We start from the raw sequence: 7,262 nt of genomic DNA on the forward strand, positions 1-7,262 counted from the left end.
TTTGTGTATATTTTCAAAATGTTTAATATCTATCTATATTTATGGTTAGTAAAAAAAATCATTCGTTGGTTATATATAAGTATTTATATAAATAAAGTTATTTGGTTTAACATATAGGTATATAACTATTAATATAATTATATGTATTTATTATATTTTTGGTTCAAAATATCTATCTGTAACAAAAAAATGATAGTTTTTATAACGAGTCTCATAATACTGATAATAACAGTAGTTTATAGTAAAATCAATAATTTAATAGTATTGGTAATGAAAATAATAATTTTAATAATAATAATATCTAATACTTACTAATAATAATTATAACAGCCTTATTTCTAATGATAGTCTTAATAATAATACTTTTGTTAATAATAATAATAATAATAAAATTCTAAAATGATACTAATAATAATGTTAATGATAATTATAATATTTTGTATTATTTTCATACCACAATAATAAAAATAAATCTTATTCGTAATAATCTAATGATAATACTAACACTTAATGATAATACTAATACTTAATGATAATATCATTCAATAATAACAATAATAACAATAACATTAACAATCTATAATAATAATAATAATAATAATAATAATAATAATAATAATAATAATAATAATAATAATAATAATAATAATAATAATAATTATAGAAAATGAAAAAATACCTCAAAATGAAAAGTCCCAAAAAAAATTGCCCACGCCCGGGCTCGAACCCGAGACCTCTCGCTCACTTGTTAACGCTTACAACCATTTATCTGTTCCTCTTTTTCTGTATTAATCTTAGAATTAAAATCATATAACCCGTAATTCTGTTTTCTCCTTCTACTTTATCTTTTTCAATTACAATCGAACAGACCATAACTCCGACAATTTATTACCATATTAACTTAAAACATTCAGATGAGGCCGATAATAATTATAAGATAACTGAGTCGTTTAAAAAAACAGATAAAGGAAAAAAAAAAAAAAACAAGAACACCTACTGTTCGTCGTAAAAAATATATATATAAACTCAAATTCAACTTTCGATTTTTAGAACATATTAGACAAAGATTATAACACAAACTTTGTTTAAAATCGCCCTTAGAAACTTCCTCAATCGTTAATTGATTCAGATACATCAACATCGATTCGAATTTCAAGATGAACACATTTGTTGACTTTTTGGAAATGAGGTTTGACTCCAAGAATTCGAACTCAATATTAAAAATTGGATCTTGAGCTTTGACAGATAGTTGGAGTCGAGGATTTAAAGCACAACTGCATTTACACATATTGAAAATTTATTCGTTTACGAGGTTTTTGAAAAAAAAAAAAACAGAGAACGGAGGTGGTGTTCTTCAAACTATGTTTTGATTTTTGTTCTTTAAATTCGAGTTGTATTAATAAAGGGTTATATAAAGTTTAACAGATACATTTACAACTGGATTACCTCAATTAACGTGTATTATAACTTGATTGCTTGACAATAAAAATGATTTTGTCAAAATAAAAGTAATAAAAATAAATAAAGTGATTCTACTGCTTTTGTTTGATTCTTGTGAATAACCCTTCATTGATACAATCCATGAGAAAGAAAACAATTTTCCCCACAGTTAGACAACGATTGAATAATAGAATATGTAATTATATGTAATTATGTATATTAATATTAATTACTCAATATTAATATCTAATATTAATGAAACAAATAATAATAATAACAATAATAGAATTTATAATGTTTTTAACAATATCAACAAAATAATACTAAAAAAATGATGATATTTAATAATAATACGAATGATAACAATAATATCAATATCAATAAATCACATATATCAAATTTCATATTTAAGTAATTTACTTAATAATAATAACACTGGTATTTATATTAAATATTTATTTTAATAATAGTAGTGAAGGTAATAACATTATTAGTAAGAATAGCAATTTAGATGCATTAAGTTTCATGTCTATATGTTATCTATACTAATATAACTAATAATGATATTAATGAAAGTAATAATGATACTACCATAACAACTATATTTTACCATGTTAAATAATCTATTATTAATTATTTAATATTTAATAATCATATAATATTATATAATAACTTTTATTTATTATTTATTGTTTATAATTTTTATATATATTACAGTATACATATCATATTAGTTATACATAGAATTCATATATATATAATTTCATTTTAAATTACACTTAATTATTTATATCTTATTTTACATATTTAATTATAATTTATTACTTCAATTTATTATTATTATATATACTTGCATTTATATATATTTAATTACATATTTATTTACAAATAAATTATTCGTGAATCGTCGGGATTGGTCAAAAGGGCAAATGTATTCATGTAACTGTTCCAAAGTTTTCGAGACTCAACAGTACCGACTTTGCTTATCGTATCGAAATCATATAAAGATAAAGTTTAAATTTGGTCGGAAATTCCCGGGTCATCACAGTACGTACCCGTTAAAGAAATTTCGTCCCGAAATTTGAGTGAGGTGGTCATGGCTAACAATAAAAATGTTTTCATGACGAATATGAGTTGATAAATTGAGTTTTATCATCATTGGGTAATATGGATAAAATAAAAATAACATAACTCGATTATTCGAAGAGTACGAATGAAGTTATCACCAAAGAGTGAAATAGGAAAGTAAAGATTCATCTTAACTTTTGACAGAGTCAGAGTTGAATTTCGGACAAGGGATTTAAAAGAAAATCTTCGAAATCTAAAAGATTTGATTCTTCGGCGAACAAGGAAATTAGGATTTCTCTAATTAAATACGGTGATCTGCTTCGATTACTCTGTCTGATATTTCCATTATAAATTAAACTCTTCCGTTCCATTATCCTCACCATTCCCATACTTTCCTTCTTGTTTCATACATCCAAAAGATTCTGAAAATACTTAATCCTGTTCTAATCCTTGGTATTTTTCTAATTATCATTTCTGTCATCCTTCTTTTCAATCTTCCACCAGAAGAATCTGTTTACTTCCACTATTACCTTGGGGTGATACTATTCTTAATTATACCATGTCTCTATATTGCTATTCGTATTAATATCCATGGTTTGTAATTTCTGCGTTGTTGTTGGATTTTATATCTTCCCTTATATTTCAATGTCCCTGCTTCTGTCTCCTATAATTATTGTCATCCACAGTTAATGCGCTCTCTTATTTGCTGCGATTTATACCCCCTTTCTATTTCGGAGCTTCATGCTTTTGTTTACTTTTCGCAAGTAATGGTCCAGAATTCATAGGTATGGAGTTTCGAATTATCATAGTTTACAAGGTAGGAAGGAAAGGTAGTAGCACGATTTGTTTTGTCAAATTACCTGAATTACTGAGAATAGAACTATCAAGAATATATTTTCTTGATATGTTCAGAAGTGAAGTAGAATGAACGAGTCGTGTAACATGGCACATGATGACGTTATGATCTGTGAATCATCACGTTCCATTAGAAACTCAGCATGAATTAATGTAATATAATCACGTTGATCAAGTGTCATTATATTATACTAACTCATGCATCAGTTCCCAACATTACTTCAATAACATTCATATTTTAAGCTTGAAAGTTTACAGAATATAGAAACTAACAGTTTCTATATGATGTAACACTGATAGCACGAAGAGATTAATGATTTCAGATAAGAATAGTTCTGAAAATATCTTCAGAAATATGGAGGATATTTATAATGAAAGATACGATGATATCTTGAAATATCTAAGATCAGAGGATGATAGAAACTATTGTCTGCAAGGGTTTAGAGTAAGGAGCAAGATATTCACTAAAGACTTTAGCAGATATTGAATCATTTGGATTCTTTGAAGTCAAACTTATTCTTTGTGATTTGTCCACGGCTTTCTTCATAGTTTCGCATAATCTGCTTTTCGGTACTAAATTTTCTATTGAATGTTTCCAATATAATGATAAACAGGAAGAACGAAGAGGTATATAATTTCGGACGAGAATATTTATGAAAATATCTTCAGAAATATCGAAGATATTGATGATGATATTTTGGAATTTCTAAGTTCGATGGTTGATGAAGAAAGATTTTTTTTTCCGTAAGATTTTAACTTGACTTCGGAGCAAGATATTCTCTAAAGATTTCAACGGATCCAGAATTATCTGAATTCTTTGAATATAGGGTATGGTCCTTATATTTGTCCTTGGTCTCCTTCATGGTTAACTCTATCCGTTTTTCAGTTCCAACGTTTCTGAGCTTTTCCAACATATTATTCTTTATCATCAAACTTCTGACGACTGATAGTGCTCCAAATGAACATATATTTAGTAGCAATATCCTCCCAATATGTAAATTATTTAGTTGTAATTGTCCTATTTTAAGTTGTAATCGTTTATATTAAATAAGTGCAAAGACAAAAGGCGAAAACGACGATTTGAAGACGCAAATGACCAAAAAGCTCAAATGTACAAGATACAATCCAAGTGGTTCAAATTATTGATGAAGAACGTCTAAAAAAGATAAGAGTACAAGTTACAAAACGCAAAGTACAAGATATTAAATTGTACGCAAGGACGTTCGAAAATTCGGAACCAGGACATGAGTCAACTATCAACGCCCGACGCAACGGACTAAAAATTACAAGTCTACTATGCACAAGAATATAATATAATATATAAATAATTATATTAATTATTTATATTTTATATTTATATATATAAAACGTCGGCAAAGAAGATCCAAAGGGGTGTGAGCTGTATTCCATTTCCCCGCGACTCGCGGAGTTATCAGGCACAAAGTGCCGCGACTCGCGGAGCACAGAAATTTCAGAATCCCTATAAAAGGTCGCGAATTCTGCCGAGTTTAATAACATAATAATAATAATGCTCCCTAGTATAATATAAATAAATATAATATATATATATATATATATATATATATATATATATATATATATATATATATATATATATATATATATATATATATATATATATATATATATAATATAGATTAGTGTTATATTAGATTAGTTCGGGTTATGTAAAGGTTATTTTACGGGTTTTAAAGTCGGAGCTTTGTCCGTGTAACACTACGCGATAAATAATCAATGTAAGCTATGTTCTCCTTTTTAAATTAATGTCTCGTACTTAAGTTATTATTATGCTTATTTGAGCCGAAGTAATCATGATGTTAAGCTAAATATTAGAAATGGGATAATTGGGTTTTGTACCATAATTGGGGTTTGGACAAAAGAACGACACTTGTGGAAATTAGACTATGGGCTATTAATGGGCTTTATATTAAATTAACGATACCTCGTTAATTTAATATAAAGGTTATGATTTGACGTATCTATATATAACCACATACTTTTAATCGGACACGATGGGTGGGATATTTATAAGTACGAATTATTGTTCATTTGACCGGACACGAGGATGGATTAATAGTCAATGGACTCATTAAAACAGGGGTGGATTACATTCAAGGGTAATTGGTGTAATTGTTAACAAAATATTAAAACCTTGGTTTACACACAGTCGATAACCTGGTGTATTCATTAAGCAAAGTATTAAGACCTTGTTACAGTTCGAATCCCCAGTTAGTTGGAATATTTGACTTCGGGTATAAGGTTAAATTTGCCGAGCAGTTTATAATTATGACCGATGAACTATTATGGACAAAAACCAGATAGGTTTCAAATACATCCAGGACAAAGGACAATTAACCCAGGACAATAAATTAAAATCAAAACGTCAAACATCATGGTTGCGGAAGTTTAAATAAGCATAATATATTTTATTTTATCTTTCCTCGTACTTTTATTTATTGTCATTTTAATTATTGTTATTTATTTTATATTGTTATTTAAATATCGTCATTTACTATACGCTTCGCTTAAAATATAAATCGACAAACCGGTCATTAAACGGTAAACCCCCTTTTATATATTATTATATATTTATATATTTTTGTACAAATATAGTTGTTTAAAAATATAGTGTAACCGTCTCCCTGTGGAACGAACCGGACTTACTAAAACTATACTACTCTACGATTAGGTACACTGCCTATAGTGTTGTAGCAAGGTTTAGGTATATCCCATTTGTAAATAAATAATTAAAACTTGTGTAGTTTGTAACATATTTCGTAGTAAAATATAGTACTATCACGTACCCCCACGCTACCACATCAAGTTTTTGGCACCGCTGCCGGGGACTCGGTGAAACGCTATATTTTTAATATATATTTGTATAAATATATTTTTAATATATATTTGTATAAATATATTTTTAGAAAAACAATATATAAAAAAAAACGTTTTACATTCTCCGCGACTTGCGGAGTTTTAAGGCAAGTGGAACCGCGACTCGCGGAGCCGCCCTCTCTGACGCGCCTGAAACCCTAATTTCACATTAATTACGGATTTTATTATTATTATTATTAATAAACCCTAATTAGTTTAATTATTATAATTAGTTTAAGTTTTTTTTTAATTAAATTGTATTTTAAATTTTAATTAGTTTTATTATATGTAAAATTAATAGTTTTAATAAATAAATAATATAAAAATAATATTTTTATAAAAATTGTACTTTTTACAACTTTTTGTATATTTTTATATTTTGTCCCTTTTTAATCGTTTTAGCGTAATATTTGTATTTTTAGCTCATATTTAGTTTTAAACTTAGTTTTTGCCATAGTTATTTTTACTTCTAGATTTTTAGGCTTTGCCGTAAAATCCCTTAAGTGCTTTTTCTTTAGACTAAGATTTAGGTGCTTTAGAATTTTGCGACGCCATTTTTATATTTTAGTACCTTTTTAAGTTATTACCATTTGGGATATAGTTTTTCTTTTAAGCTTTAATATTTTTAGACGCAACTTTTAATTCTTAGTTTTTAATTCCTTTTTAAGTTACGACGCGCTATTTTCTTATTTTTATTTTTCGACGTTTTTCGACGCGCATTCTTTTTCTTTCTTATTTCTCGACGCTTTAGTTTTTAGGACTTAGAAATTTTCTCTATTTCTTATCTAATATCTCAAACAGAAAGAAAAATTATTTAAGTGGTTAAATTAATGGACGTTGACAATTTTCTGCTTCGTAGTAATAGTTGGATTTGTTAGTGGCTGAGTTGTGAGCTTCCGATTTAAAGGGTTCTGGCTCCCTGCTTCATCTTTTGACTATTCGAAACGTGGGCAAAAGCAGAAAAGTCTATTAATTGGACAACTTATATAAGTTTTTCTATTTTT

This window comes from Rutidosis leptorrhynchoides, chromosome 11, assembly GCF_046630445.1.
Source record: "Rutidosis leptorrhynchoides isolate AG116_Rl617_1_P2 chromosome 11, CSIRO_AGI_Rlap_v1, whole genome shotgun sequence".
Taxonomy (NCBI): Eukaryota; Viridiplantae; Streptophyta; class Magnoliopsida; order Asterales; family Asteraceae; genus Rutidosis; species Rutidosis leptorrhynchoides.